This window comes from Meriones unguiculatus, chromosome 4, assembly GCF_030254825.1.
Source record: "Meriones unguiculatus strain TT.TT164.6M chromosome 4, Bangor_MerUng_6.1, whole genome shotgun sequence".
Taxonomy (NCBI): Eukaryota; Metazoa; Chordata; class Mammalia; order Rodentia; family Muridae; genus Meriones; species Meriones unguiculatus.
This window is the reverse complement of record NC_083352.1, coordinates 123,893,793-123,910,045: the sequence shown is the minus strand read 5'-3', so window position 1 is coordinate 123,910,045 and position 16,253 is coordinate 123,893,793. Positions and strand designations below refer to the sequence as shown.

The 16,253-nt window shown below is 45.9% G+C and overlaps 1 protein-coding gene across 3 annotated transcripts in view; it reads left to right on the top strand.

Moving 5' to 3' along the window:
- Nucleotides 1-662: 662 nt before the first annotated feature.
- Itch (itchy E3 ubiquitin protein ligase) overlaps nt 663-16,253 on the top strand; it is a 115,985-nt gene continuing 100,394 nt past the window's right edge. Inside the window, exon 1 of one of the 3 annotated variants that reach the window (XM_060383027.1) lies at nt 663-758. The gene's annotated coding sequence lies outside the window, so the exon portion shown is untranslated. Of the gene's footprint in view, nt 759-6,861; nt 6,977-12,187; nt 12,319-16,253 lie in introns of those variants that run through there. The other 2 variants (XM_060383029.1, XM_060383026.1) reach the window with 2 other exon arrangements.

The window sequence follows — 16,253 nt, the reverse complement described above, 5'->3', positions numbered from 1 at the left end:
CTCCACATGAGCCCGTGGAGCCTATTTTCATGCAAACCACCACAGATGCTTTCTTCTGACCTCTGTGTGCACTTCATACATGGTGTACAGACGTACACGGCACGCAAAACACCCATATGAATATGCAAATCTTTAAAAGAAAAAACAGAACAAAACAGCAAAACAACTTTCTGAAGAAATGTTAAGCAATTTCACTCTACAAAAAGGTAATGATCCCCTACCCAGTTATTGACTGGAAAGTGCACCATCAGAACAGCAGCCTAGGAGACACCCGTATTGATTTAAAGTATTGTGTACGAGGATGTCAGTTAATATCGTTTTTAATGGGGGAGAGCTGAGCAGTAGCCTAAATACAAGCCAGGAGGGAGAAATAAACACGGTGCTCCTGTTTTAGAAGTCGCTTAGGAAGGCTAAACGGGAACTCAGTTCAAACACTGCTCCACTCACCAGTGACATATGTCATCCTTGACATATCTGGCACAGTCACATCCTGAGAAATGCATCATCGAAAATTTGGTGGTTGTGCAAACATCAAAAGGTGCTTATGCACACATAGATGGCCATACATATGGCTGCCACTCAGCATGCCTTTTGATGGAATTGAGATGTGATAGACACAAGATGTCAGGGTAACACGGCACATTTTTGTTTGTCTGAGACAGGGTCTCATGAAGCCCACGTTGAAGTCACCATGCAGCAGAGGATGGCTTTAAACTCCTGCTCTCCCTGTCTTCGCCACCCGAGTACTGGAGTAGCAGGTCAGTGCTACAATGCCAGCCTACCCTGTTCTTTCTATCTGTTCTACAGTCAACCTTTTTGTTTGGGACGGGGGTAAGATTTTTAAGATCCACAGCTTATTGTCATCATCATGTATTGTGTACTCTACACAGTTGTGCTGCTGTAATGTTGTCTGGTGGCAATGCAGTGGGTTTAGAGCAGGAACAACAAGGACAGAACAGTGCCCAGGACAGTAACAGGGACCACAGCATCCCCGGGAAGTAGGAATTGCTCAGCTTCATTATCACTTTAAAGTACTTAGATGTATTCGTTTTATATGCATGAGTGTTTGTGTATATGTATGTTTATGCACCATGTGAGTCCCTGGAGGTCAGAGGAGGGCATCAGACCTCAGGTCCTCTGTAAGAACAAATGCTCTTTCCTACTGAGCCACCTCTCCAGCCCCAACTACACGTGTATTGAGATAGGGCCTTGCTGTGTAGTTCATCATCCTAGTGATAAACACGTGACCAAAAGCAACTTAGGGAGAAAAGGATTTATTTCATTTTACAGCTTGTGCTCTGCCACAGAGAAGTCAGGGCAGGAAATCAAGGCAGGAACCTCTGGCAGAAACTGAAGAAGAAAACATGGAGGAATGCTGCTGACTGGCTTGCTCTCCATGGCTTGCTCAGCCTGCTTTCTTATACCACCCAGGAGGACCACCTGCCCACGGGTGGCACTGCCCACCGTGGACTGGGCCCTCCCATGTCAATCGTTGATCAAGAAAATGCCCCACAGGCTGATCTACAAGCCAATCCGATGGAGGCGTTTTCTCAGTTGAGCTTCCTCTTCCCCAAAGACCTTAGCTTGTGTCAAACTGACACAAAACTAACCTCCACTTCCTTGCTGGTCTAACACTGGAAACTGCCCTGCCTCAGGCTCTCAAGTGCTGGGATTACCACCAACACCTGTTTCCTTTATAGCGGTACGGGACCACTGTTATTTCCCTCACTGGCCAATAGTGTTATGCAATGCAGAGCTGTTCAGGCTCTCCCTCCTCTTCCATTCTCCCTCTCTCTCCCTCCCCTGGGTAAAATGATATGGCTAGTAGATGAGGTTGAAATGAGACATGTGTGGAAAGCACATAAGAAGAGGTCTCCTGCCTGGCATAGTGGTGCACGCCTTTAATCCCAGCACTTGGGAAGCAGAGGCAGGGGGTCCTCTGAATTTGAGGCCAACTGGGACTACAGAGGGAGGTCCAGGACAGCCAGGGTTATGCACAGGGAAGGAGTGTAAACTACCTGGCGCACACCTGTGATCCCTCCACCACAGAGCTGGGAGCAGCAGGAACAGAAGTTCAAGATGGTCACAGGCTGCAGAATGAGTTCTCAGGATTGGCCTGGGCTTCATGAGAGTCTCTCAAAAGATAAGACAGGCTGGGAGGGTAGTGGCGCACACCTTCAGTCTTAGCACTCAGGAGGTAGAGGCAGGTGAATCTCTGAGTTTGAGGCCATCCTGGTCTACAGAGGGAGGTCCAGGACAGCCGGGGCTACACAGGGAAACTCTGGCTCAACACAAAACAAAACAACACACACACACACACACACACACAAACAAAACAAAAAAATGGCAAAAACCAACCAATCAGTCAATCAAAATCAAAATCCTAAAGAAATCTACGTCTCGGGGTTAAACAGGAAGAGCTAGTTGCAGATCATGACCTCCACGGAAAGCAGAGTGAAATGTCACCGCTTGCAGCACCAATGCATACAAACCAGATCTGGCAGGCTGTGCAGTCTTTTTTTTTTTTTCTTCTTCTTCTTTTCTTTTTTTTAGGCTGTGTATTCTTGAGCATGTTTGTTACTCTGCAGTAAGGACTGGCACAAAGTACAAAAGAATTTCACTTTTTCTCGGTAGGCTCTGACACTTACTGCCTATGTGATCTTGGACAGATTATGTCACCTCGTGGACATTTTTCCCATCTGTGACAGGAAGATTTACTGGAAGTGACCTGAGGAATGGTTGCAAGGGCTGAATGAGTTAGCACACATACACAGTATGATACAACCTGTTGGACAGAGCTGGAATTGCATTTCTTTTTGCTCTGTCTTTTCATGATCCTAAATAATCTCTCTCGGAAGCCGGTGGAGCCTCCTCTTCATAATTCCTCCAGGCGTTAATACTAAGGAGGAACTTTGGAAAGTGAAGGATGATCAGGGCTGGAGAGGTGGCTTCTCGGGCAGTGTTTGCTCTGTGAGCGTGAGAACCTGAGTCTGGGTACTAAGCACTCACATTAAAAAACAAACATCAGCAAAGTGCAGTAGTGCTTACCAAGAATCCCAGCACAAGGGCATAGAGATGGGCGGCTCCCCTGGTCTCATGTGCCAGCCAGTCTCACTGTGGGTTCAGCGAGCAGCTTTCTCCCAAAAAAATAGACTGGAGAATGATAGAGGAAAGCGCTGGACTTTGACCTCTGGCCTCCGCATACATGCATGAGTGAGTGCACCCACATGCCCAACACACACTCACACACACACACTGGAAAAACAAAACAAATCTTTAAAATCATGATATGGGTCCCCAGGACTAAAATTGGAAAAGCACCCACACCCCAGTGTTTGTAAGATGTCACTGGGCTGCAGAGTAAGTGCCTGGGGATATTCCTTCTGGTAATTACTCTGACGTTCTTTTGGGGCAGTAGTAAATGTCAAATTCTTTCCCTTAACCATCTCTATCTCCTTTGTCCCTTTGCAAGGGCTGAGTCAGCCTGGTGGGTGACCCAGGCCTGCCCTAAGGGGAGGGAGAAGCCACACAACTAAGTCCTTTGAGCCTCTCCCCTGGCCAGAGGGCATCAGCAACTGGAAAGGCGCCCGGCTTTATGGGCAAACAATGGTGCCAGCCAGCTTCGGGTGAAGCAGGCTGAACAGCCTGGCCTGAGCTGGTGGGCATTCAGAAGGGTGCCCCTCATACCTGAAGGGTCTACTTCCCTTGAGGACACCCTAAACATCCACCAATCAGGGATAGTTTTTTGGCAAGGGCAAGGGAGTCAGGGACTGTGGAAAGGAGATCCCTCAGCACTCACTGAACAGCTCTACACATGATATCCCTCAGTCTCCCTGCTAGGGGACCTCAGAGTCCATGGAACTGAACTATTCTGGCATATGGATGAGAAAACAAAGGCTCCCTAAAGGGGCTGAAAGTTGTTTGTGGTCCCGTAGTAAACCAATCACAAAGCTGGAGCCAAAGCCCAGGTTCCCTTTGACACAGCAAGTCCACACCATAAAGTGACGTTGGCACAACCTTTTATGAGCATGCTCAATTCCGTGTCTTTGCTGAGTGTCCGTCACTTATCAGACAGTGTCTTGTCACTTGACTTGCAGAATCTGAAGCAGGATCTGAAGCATGGACCCCTTCAGGACAGAAGCAGTCTGCATGCACTTGCCTGTCGAACTGTGGAGTCCCTGATTCAGTAACTGCCAGAGTTCTAAGCCTGCCTCTAGAGGCTGGGGAGGTGGCCCAGTGGGTAAAGTGCTTGCTCTACAAGCCTGAGTCTCCGAGTTCATATCTCCAGAATGCATGAAAAATCCAGGTGTGGAGGGGAGCCTTTGTAATCCCAGCCTGGGAGTGCGTAGGTACAGGGGAATCCTGGAAGCTGCGGGAGCTTTCTAGCAGGCCAATGTACCCAAACCATCCAGCTACGGGTTCAACAAGAGACCTTGCCTCAAAAATCAGGCTTAGAAGCAATTAAGGAAGATTCCCACTGTCAACCTGTGGCTTCAATATACACCTGTTTGAGTAGGCACCCCGCCCCAGACACACATGGATGTTCATTTGCATGCCACACATACACATATGCAGACACACAAAGCTCATGACTAACAAACACTTCCTGTGTGTGTGGCCTTATCAACTAGTTTGTGGCTTGCTGTAGTAGTGGCTCTAAGATGGCCTTCAGTGGCCGTGACCTCAGGGTGTCTATTCCCTGATGGAGGCAGTTTCCTCCATCATCCTTACCTCAGGGTGTCTACTTCCTGTTGTAAGCAATTTCCTTCCTCTTGAATTCAGCTGACCTCTGTAACCACTAAAGGACTGCAGAAATGAGAGCCTAACTTTAGGAATCAGAAAGACCCCTGGAAGTCCTACCTGCTCTCTTGAACCACTGGCTATGAGCGTGGTCAGCTGCCATGTACTATACTGTCAGGCAACCCAACAGACACACCTAGGGGCTGAGTCCGGTTTCTGCTGCTATAATGCTTCTAAGGGAGTTTAATTAGCTCAAAGTCCTCTAGGTTAAGGAGTCCAGGACTGAGAGCTCCCCTCTGCTGAGGGCCTTCCTGCTGCATCACAACTCAGCAAGAGGACTCACATGACCAAGGAAGAGAATGTGCAGGTGTGGGGGTGGGGAGGACGGTCTTACAAATCCAGGCTTCTGGTTAGCAGTCCACTCTCACAATGTTGGCGTTAGCTTTCCTGACCTAATTAACCTCTTGACAATCCCACCTCCCGACATTCTCAGAAAAGCAAGTAAACAGTGATGTGCGTTTTATTCGTATTATTTATTTTAATTTGTTCCGTTTACATTCCTATCTTAACCTTCTCCCTCATCCCCTCCCAGTCCTACCCTCCCTTCCTCTTCCTCCTTATCCCCTTCTCCTAGTCCTCAGAAAGGGGGAGCCCTCCTCCCTTATCAACTGGCCACAGACTATCAAGCCTCATCAGGACTGCCTGTGTCCTCTTGTCTGTGGCTTGGCAAGGCCGGCCCTGCCTGGGGAAAGTGATCAAGGAGCATTCACCAGAGAGTCCATGTCCTAGACAGCTCCTGTTCCCCTTACTAGGGCACCCACATGGAGACTGAGCGGCCTATCAGCTACATCTGAGTAGGGGACCTAGGTTCTCTTCATGTATGGTCCTTGGTTGGTGCATCAGTCTCCCCAGGACTCTGGGTCCAGATTTATTGGCCCTATTGGTCTTCATGTGAAGCTTCTGTCCCCTCAGGGTCCTTCTATCCCCACACTCTTCCATAAGACTCCCTGTGCTCTGCCCACAATGTGAGTGTTAGAAGGGGCATACAGACCATTAGCAAGCACAGACAGCCCTCCAACAGCCAACTGACTTGCCATCCATGTGCATGAGCCCCCTCAGAACGGCCCCACCCCCAGGCCCACTCAAGGTTTTAAGTGCCTGTAGCCCTCATTCACATCTTCACTAGACCCTCATGAGAATTCTAGAATCATAGAAAATAGGTAAGATAAGCGTATTGTTTTAAGCTGTCAAGGCTTGGACGGATTTCTTCTGCAGAAATAATGAATGCAGACATTTTTCCTTCTTCTCTTTATCTTTTTTAGTTTAAATTTTATTCGCTTATTACTGTACGCATGTGTAAAGTGTGCATGTGAGTGTGGGTACCTGCATGCCATGGTGCACATGTGGAGGTCAAAGGGCAACTTTCAAGAGTCAGTTTGCTCCTTCCACCAGGTGGGTTCTGGGTGTTCAGCAGGTTTGATAGACAAGTGCTTTTCACTGCTGAGTATGTCACCAGCCTTTTCTTTATCTTAAAAGTAAGGATGAGTATAGCTTTTGCTTTATACAGTTAGAATGCAGTTCGATAAAATGATGGATGGAAAGGGTTTGGCTCAAAGCAAACACCCCACAGATGGGGACATTACTGCTATGTTATTAAATGGTATTTATTATTTAAACTTTTGTTTATTTATTTATCATTTATTTGTTTTGTTTATTTATATTTTGGTTTTCTCAGGCAGGGTTTCTCTGTGTAGCCCTGGCTGTCCTGAAACTCCATCTGTAGACCAGGCTGGCCTCAAACTCGGAGATCGACTTGCCTGTGCCCCCGCCCCCACCCCTGAGAGTTGTGGTTAAAGGCATGAGCCACCGTATCCAGCTTGCTTGTTTATTATTACTAGTGTGTATTTGTGAGTATGGGCACGCCATGCTGCGGCACGCCTGTGGAGGTCACGGGGCACTTGTGTCCTTCCACCTTGAGTTCCAGGAATTGAATTTATGTTGTCAAACTTGCAGGGCAACCGCTTTCACCCAATCAGCTAGCTCACCAGACCTGTGCGGGCTTTATTGAGGGCTAGAGCTTGCAGAACGGCCAAAAGAGCCGCAGCACCTGGGCAGGTCTGAGATACCCTATCCTGCAGGGAACCTCGGTCTCCCTAAGGCGAGGAGGAGAGTCCTGCCACTCCCTCCCCTGAAGGTTCTGGTTTCTCCTACTCTGCCACACACTGAAATTCATCAGGTAATTCTTGGCTCATCTGCTCCTAGGCCTATGTTAAATTTTTTTGCGCCATCTCAGCACTTCCCTGGGATGTTCCCTGACCCTGCAAGCTGCTGCACACAGGATTGTTTTGTTCTTCACGTCTCTGGGAACCAGGTTTAAATTTTAACTGCGCTGCAGACTTGACCTTTGAAAAGTTTCTCAACCTCTTGAACCCCGTTTCTTCATCTGCCAAATGCAGAGTGAATTCTGCCTCCGGGCTGCTGGGGAAAGAAAAGAGCCAAAGTAGTGGACACCGGAAGTCCCCTTCCAAGTGTCAGCCCGCCCCAGGAACTTCTCAGTCCCCCTCGGGCTCCTGTCTGCTCTGAGGTTGATATCAGCTTTGACTTTTAGACCAGGGGGACAGTCAATTTCTTTATTCAGGCTTTCAGCAGAACTTGCAAACGTATTTCAGTACTTTCCTTCTGCAGCTAAGCCAGATTAGGAAGAGAAGAGGGCTTTTGTTGTTGTTGTCTTGTTTTGGTTTGGTTTTGTCTCATTAAATAGTCCAGGCTCAACTTAAACTCCAGACCTTAAACTCCACGATCTTCCTGGCTCAGGCTTCGAAGTACTGAAATTACAGGTGAAAATAAATTCTCCTCCTCGTACTCCTCCTCCTCCTCCTCCTCCTCCTTTTGTGTGTGTGTGTGTGTGTGCATGCATTGCACAGTCTGAGTGTGAAGGGCAGACACCTTGGGTATCAATCCTCAGGCACCTTTATGTCTCTTTTTGGCATGGAAATCCACCACATAGGCCAGTTTAGCTGGCCTGCAAGGGTCCAGGGACCCAGCCTGCCTCTGTTCCGCAGCTCACCATCGCAGGTTTTACGAAGCGTGCCATTATGCCTGCAGTTCCCACCAGCACCATAGAGGTCATAGTTCAGCTCCTCACATTCGTAAGGCAAGCGTCCTGCCAACTAAGGCATCACTCCAGCCCCCAGCTAGCTAAATGATTTGTAAGTGGAAAAAAATAATAAATTTTTTTTTCCTTTGTAGACCAGATTGGCCTGGAACACATAGAGATCTGCCTGCCGCTGGCTCCCAAGCTCTGGGATTAAAGGAGTGCACCACCGCACCGGCCTGGCTGAATAGTAAAAATCTCATTGACTTTTTTGGTTCTTTAGTTTGGATGTTGGAATAGCCTAAGGAGTTGATGTTGACGCCTGCAAACATCTGGATTTAATTGTCTGTCCATGTTGTGACCTGGACATTGAAAATATTTTAAAGCCTTGCTCCCCTAACGTTAAAGGGACTTACATATTTACATTTCTGAAAACAAAAATGGGATAAATGAAACAATTCAATTGGGAATCAAGCAGTGGAGGACAATGACTCCTGGGACTGAAAACAAGTGAGACAAGACATGATTCTCACAAACTACTAGACAGTTTCCAGGCCACAGAGCAGGGAAAGGAAACCAGGCTGTTCCTCAGCACGACTGAGAAGCTTCGTGATTCCCGAGGCATTTGGTAGAGTCCACAGGAGGGTATTACCTTAGTACTGGAGGAAAATTACCCCCCAACGATAAAGTGCCTTGATCACAATACTAAAAGCAAGACCCCAAAAGATCAAGACATTGGACTGCAAAGTTCTCTAGAGCTTAACTAGTGGAACTAACATGGCCAGTATCCAATTCAAAACAAAATAAAATAGGAGCCCAGGTAGGATTGCCTAGTGGGTAAAGACTCACATCAAGCCAGGTGAGCTGAGTTTAATCCCTGGAACCCATCCATTGAAGGGAGGGAAGTAATCCCTGCAAGTTGACTTCTGATCTCCATCTGGGTACTATGATATAGCAGCACGCACACATACAAACTAACACCTAGCATTTACAGGATGACTAAATTGTTAAAATATGTTTTGTTGTTGTTGTTGTTGTTGTTGTTTTCTTTTTTCCTCCCCCACTCCCCCTGCAGACAGGGTTTCTCTGTGTAGCCTTGGCTGCCCTGGAGCTCTGCAGACCAGGCTGGCCTCGAATTCACAGAGATCCACCTGCGCCTGTTTCCCGAGGGCTGGGATTATAGACATATAGCAGCACCGACCAGCTTAAAATATTCTTTTTCTTAAATGGTGTTTTGTTTTGTTTTGTTTTGTTTTGTTTTGAGGCCAGGCCTTAGGTAGCCAGGCTGGCCACAAACTCACTCTATTTCCCTTGAATCTCCTGCCCCTAGCTAGGAAGTGCTGAGATAACAGGCAGGGGCCACCATGGCTGATTTATGAGGTGCTGGGGGAGTCAAAAGAAGCTTTTGCCCATGCTAGGCTAGTGCACTATTTACTAAGCATCCTCTGTCCTTCCAATGTAACTTTATCTAAAGTTTCCTAAGGTCAAAATTTAGTGCAACAATGTAAAACTTGAACAAATTCTTTGTGTCTAAAGAAACAGGGCTTTCTCAAAAGTATTGTCCTTGTTTTAGTGATATTTACAAAGAGATATTAACTTAGGGGACGAGATTTTATATTTTATTAAGTTAGTTGCTTATGTTGTCTGCTGATTTTATCAGATTTTGACTACCTAGGAAACTGAGTCTTAACAAAACCAATGTTCATTCAAGTATCTGTTTATGTTAAGGTCTTTTTTTAAATTAAACTTTAATTTTTAATATTAATTACGGTTTATTCATTTTGTATCCCAGGTGTAGCTCCTCTCTCATTCCCTCTCAATCCCACCTTCCCTCCCTCATCTCCTCCTATTCCCCTCTCCAAATCCACTGATAGGGGAGGGCCTCCTCCCCTTCCATCTGACCCTAGCTTATTAGGTCTCATCAGGACTGGCTGCATTATCCTCCTCTGCGGCCTGGCAAGGCTGTTCCCACCTCCGGGGTTGGTAAACAATGAGCCAGCCGCTCAGAGACAGTCCCTGTTCCCTTACTAGGGAACTCACTTGGAGGCTGAGCTGCCATGGGTTATATCTGAGTAGGGTTCTAGATTATCTAGGTTATCTCCATGAATGGTCCTTGGTTGGAGTATTAGTCTCAGAAAAGACCCTTGGGCCCAGATTTTTTTTCTGTTGCTCTCCTTGTGGTTAAGGTCTTTTCAACAATCATTTTAACAACTGAATTTAAGCAGTTGTATTTCTTTTATGTGAATGGGTGTTTTGTCTGATGTAAGTCTGTGTATCACCTGTGTGCCTTGTGGCTGAGGAGACCAGAAGAGGGCCATGTGGGTGCTGGGAATCAAACCTGGGTCTTCCGGGAGAGCAGTCAATACTCTTTAACTACTGAGCCATGCCTCCAGCCTTTGATTTGTTCTTTATTACATTTAGTGTGTGTGTCTGTAGTGTGTACACATAGCACATATGCAAGCACACACACACAGCATAATTGAACTAGGGTCAGAAGACAACTTGTGGATGTTGGGCTTCTCCTTGCACCATATGGGTCCCAGGGAGCAAAGTCAGTTTGTTAGGTAATGGCGTTAATCCACTGAGCCATTTTGTTGGCCCCTTGGGTGATTTTAGTACCTTTTAAGCCCTGTCTATCTGCAATGTGTCAAGCAGCATGTCTAAAACTGACCTAAATATTATGCAAAGCTTTCAGGAGTTAAGGGCACAGGTCGGTGCTCACTGCTCTTCAGCGAGTGTGCACTCTGTCTGGGCTTCCCAACACAGGAAGTGGCCACTGGAGTGTGTAAAAACACTTCCACTACTGTCAATCAGGACCATTCAGATAAAAACTGGCTTTTTGTGCTTGGAGTGGCGGCACAGGCCTGAATTCCCAGCACTTGGGATAGAGGCAGGGAAGCGATGAGTTCAAGGTCACCCTTGGCTCCTTTGAGAGTCTGAGGCCAGCTGGGTTCCGAAAACAAAACAACTTACTTCCAGGCAGTCCTCCTCTCCAAAGCCTGGCCTAACCTTTCTTTGGCTTGGTGTGTTGTTTTTGAACACACGCAATGTGTTTTTGTGTTTGTTACATGTTAGAGAACAAATCTGACATCACAGGTATTGCTTCCTAAATTTGTAAATGGTTTAAAGTCCTTATTTCCATCAATAACATGTTAGAGGCCTATTGTCCTACTGAGCCAAAGATTCCAAGTTTTGCTTCTGAAGTAGAAGCTGAGTTAATATATGAAGAACTCATGGTGCTACTTGGGGCTGGCTGCTGCTTCCTCCTCTTCCTCCTCTTCTTATTCTTTGAGACAGAGTTTCTCTGTGTAGCCTTGGCTTTCCTGGACTTTGTAGGCCAGGCTGGCCTCGAACTCACAGAGATCCACCTGCTTCTGCCTCCTGGAGTGATGGGATTACAGGCGTGTGCCACCATGCCTGCCTATGGCTGGCTTCTTTATATGGAAAAACGCCTTTATGTTCCTCTTGTATTATAGAAGCCTTCTAACATGTAAAGCTTCAAAGAACCTTTTACCAAGCTGATATCCTCTAAACTAGAATTTTTAAGGGTAATAACGTTCCTAGATGTCTTAGTTAAGGTTACTGTTGCTATGACGAAAATACCATGGCCAAAAGCAAACTGGGGAGGAAAGGGTTTATTTGGCTTACACTTCCAGCTGTCTGTTCATCACTGGAGGAGGTCAGGACAGGAGTTTAAGAAGGGATGGAACCAGGAGGCAGGAGCTGACACGGAGGCTGTGGAGGAGTGCTGCTTACGGGCTTGCTCTTGGTGGCTTGCTCAGCCTGCTTTATTATAGAACCCAGAACTGCCAGGCCAGGAGTAGCACCACCCACAATGGACTGGGCCCTTCCACATCAATCAGTAATGAAGACAATGTGCCACAGGCTTGCCTACAGCCCGATCTTATGGAGGTATTTCCTTGATTGAGGTCCCCTTCTCTCAGATGACTCCAGCTCCTGTCAAATTGACATCAAACTACCCAGCACACTAGCCTTGTGTTTGTGCCTCTAACTAATTAAGGCTATACTATTTATTTGTTTATTTATTTGTTTTTATTATCTTGAGACAATGATTATCTCCTTCAGCCATTTTGGGCTGGGCTGGAACTCCAAGTGTTGCCTTTGCTGACTTCAGACTTAATGGAAAGCTTCCTCCCACATCAGCTGGGATTCCAGGCTTCAGCTGTCACCCTCAGCATGACTGTGCTCCTCAAGCAAAGATAACTAGACGGGTCCTGACACTGTGTCCCTAATGACGTTTTGTTTTCTTGCTTCTTGGTTCATTTGCACTGCTGGCGATTGAACCCAGAGCTTCCCAGCTGCCAGGTAAATCCCACCCCCTCCTCGTGATGGAAAAGTTCATTTGCACTGCTGGTGATTGAACCCAGAGCTTCCCAGGTGCCAGGTAAATCCTACCCCTTCCTCGTGATGGAAAAGTTCATTTGCACTGCTGGCGATTGAACCCAGAGCTTCCCAGGTGCCAGGTAAATCCCACGTTATGATGGTCCTAATATAATGCTGTCAATCATAATTATTTTCCTAAAATAATTACACAATGAAAGTAAATGCACAGTTTGGTCAATTGCCAAGCTTTCTGCAAAATTCCAAAATGGCTATTCTGAGTCTTGCCAACTATAGATGATTTGATCCCATTGTAACTTATTTATTTAGGTGTGTGTGTGCGTGTGTGCGCTTGTGTACTATGGTGAATGTGTAGAGGTCAGAGGACAACTTTCAAGAGTTCTCTTCTTCTACCATGTGGGATTGGGGACCCAGAGTTTCAGATTTGGGAGCATCTTTACCCACTGAGCCATCTCACCAGCCCTAATGTTTTTTTTAAGAATGCAGCTTTGTACCAGGCATAGCAGCACACTCCTGTAACTCCAATAATCGGGAGGCTTGGGCAGAGCTATCAGGAGTCTGAGGCCAGCATGAATTACACAGCAAATCCCAGGCCAGTCAGGGTTACATAGCAAGAAATGCCTCAAATCAAAACAACAGAAACGCTAGACTGAAAAACTATTACTTGTTAGAGTCATTTTATGAGTTTGATCATAGATGAATAAAAAAATAAAAAGAGGACACGACTGTTCCTAGGTATGCTGGAGGAGAAGGTTAAGGTAGGAAACAGGGAGAACAGAGTCAGAGTAAATAAAATGTACACAGAGTAAATAAAATGGATACTTTTCTGAGAGAGAGTTTCACTATGTAGCCCTGGCCGGCCCAGAACTCACTCTGTAACATATAATTTTGGCTGTTTCTGTAACGTGGGAATCGAGCCCCGGACTGTGTACATGCTTGGCCCATGCTCTACCACTCACCTGTGTCTCTCTCACCTCAGATCTTAACCAGCCTAACAAATCACCATATGCACATTTCCTGGCTTCCGCCTCACCTTTCCTACAAACTTACACTCTATCGTCTTTCCTGTGACCCTGTGCTAGGGCTACACGATGGAGCAAAACTAGGGATCACTCTCCGTTTTGGTTGAATTACAAATAAGTCAACTTCTCTTTAAGAGTTTGCTTTTTAATTTCTTTTACGGTACACTGGGTTTTTATACCTAGGTGCATTTCTATAATAATATGTAGCAGGAAATAATGTTGAAAATTAATTGAAACCAACCCAGTGCTATAAGTTAGGATCTGCAGACAAGGACATTAAAACAATGATTGCAACTACATTATATATGACCAAAAATTAAGCAAACACCTGGAAGATATAAAAGATGCCAAACTTCTAAAGCTATGTGAAATTAAAAATATACTGGAGACTGGAGGGATGACTTGGAGGTTAAGACACTGGTCCTCTTGAAGAGGACTTGGGTTCAATTCCCAGCAACCACGAGGTGTCATAACTTCTATAACTGTAGTCCCAAAGGATCCAATGTTGTATAACAGCCTCTGTGGGCCCCAGGCATGTGTATGGCTCTCACATGTACATTCAAACATGCACTCATACACATAAGATAAAAATAAACTTTCAAGATAAAATCATGAAAGGTTATGCCCACATTTAGAGTGTGTCACCTCAATCGACTCATTCTGGAAATTCTTTTACAGACCAACTCATTGGTTGGTCTTCTCAATGATCCTCAATCCTGTCCACCTGAAAATCAATATAAATCATCATGCCCCTGGAGAGTTCACAGCTGCACTAATAGCTGCTGAGCTCCCAAAGAGGCAGGCACTAGACAGTCCATACAGTTTGAATGTCCCCATCAGAATTCCAGCTAAAGTTTAACAGGTTTGACAATTTTGTTTTTGTTTTATTCATGTGAATGTTTTACCCACATAACACCTCTATTGGGCATCATCCCATTTGTTTGATTTTGAGCTATACAATCAGGGCATTTTGTCATCCGTTTGGGTTTTGGTGTTTTGAGGCAGGGTCTCATTTGGCTGGCTTCAAACTTCTGGCAGTCTTCCAGCCTGTGTCCAAGGTGTGGCCAGTGCCATTTTACTGTAGTTAGTGATATTTGTTTGTTTTCAGACAGGGTTTTTCTGTGTAGCCTTAGCTGTCCTGGACTCAGTAGACCAGGCTAGCCTTGAACTCACCTCGATCCACCTACCTCTGCCTCCCTGAGTGCTGGGATTAAAGGCACGTACCACCACCACACCGGGTTCTATTTGGTGTTTGATAGTTTGATATGCAGCTCGTAAAACCCTTCTCTAAAATAAATTCAAAATATTTACAAAGCCCGTCAAGTAACCACGTGCCTCCTTCTTCACGCCTTTGTCATTATGAACGTTCTGTCAGTTCACAACATACACGGGTTGCTAAACAAACAGTAAGCATACAATTCAAACGTTTTCTGCACATGGGTTTTGTGTGGTCAGGACAACAGCACTCCCACCCCCGATGCTGCTCCCTGCGAGCCCTCTGAGTCAGCCCCTCACTTTGCGCCATGCCACATTCCTGTCTGCAGCGTGTGAGACTCTTCCCGAGTTCTTGTTATTGTCTGGTCTGGGTTTTGCTTGTTCGGTTTTTTTGTGATAACCATTTTGATGGGTGTAAAATGGCATCCCCATAAGTGATTTTTTGTGTGTGTGTTTTATTTATGACTAAGAATGTTGGCTCCTCTTCATGTACTTACTGGCCAGCCTTACATCTCTTTTGGTGAATTGTCTTTTAGAACCCTTTGTATGTTTTTTAATTGGGTTGCCTGTCATGTTGTCACGAGCTAGAATGTGTTCCGTGTATAGTTCTTCATCATACTTGTTATTTGTAAAAACTGAAGCCTGTCATTTTCTTTTAATTTTCAGTGTATGTGTGTTTTGCTAGCATGTATGTCTATGTACCTTGTGCACACATAGTACACACAGAGGCCATAAGAGAACTTCGGAGTCCCTGAGACTAAAGTTACAGACAGATGTGAGCCATCCTGTGGGAACTGGGAGTTGAATCCCAGCAGACAGGAAGAACAGATATTGCTATTAACTGATGAGTCATATTTCCAGCCCCACCTGTCATTTTCTTATTGGTGACAGATGTGTGTGTGTGTGTGCGTGTGTGTGTGCATGGCTGATGCCTGTGGGTGTGCACATATGTGTGAATGTGGAGGTAATAAGTCAGTCTCAGGGATGTTATCCAACCCTGTGTGTGGAGGAGGATGGTGTGTGTGTATGTGTGTGCAGGTGTGTATGTCTGTGTGCGTACTTGCAGAGGGCAGTGCTTGTTCTGCTAGGTCTCTGCTTTATTCCTTTAAGACAGGGTTGCCCCTCACCCCCGACCCAGGGATAGGCTGCTGGCCTGCAAGCCCCAGCAACCCTCCTGTCTCCATCCCTCACAGCACTGGGGCCGCAGAGGGTCAAGTCTGACCTTTTTTTTGATGATGATTGCTTTTCATTTTTCATGTGCATTAGTGTTTTTCTTGCATGTATGTCTGTGTGAAGGTGTCAGACTCCGTGGAACTGGAGTAGAGACAGTTGTGAGCTGCCATGTGGGTACTGGGAATTGAAGCAGGGTCCTCTTAATCTCTGAGCCATCACTGCAGCCCTCTAAGTCTGGCTTTTATGTGGTGCTGGGCTACGAACTCGGGGCAAGCACTTAACCAGCAGAGCTACCTCTCCAGCCTTATTTACTTATTCATTGTGCTGCTGGGTCCGATTGAACCCAGGGCTTTGTCTGTCCTAGACCAGTGCTCCAACTCAAACCATAGAGGCAGCCCATCTCTGTGAGTCTGAGGCCAGGCTGGTCTATGAAGGGAGATCCAGGACAGCCAGGGCTACACAGAGAAACCCTGTCTCAGAAAAACAAATACAAAAACAAAGAAAGAAAATAAAGAAAATGTTCTTGTAGAAAGGTTTGTATTTTTTTAAATAAAGAAAATGTTAACATAGAAAGTGATAAAAAATTTTTTTTTTGCATGCTGATTAGCTTCAGGATCTCATACATATTAAGTATATGCTCTGCCAGT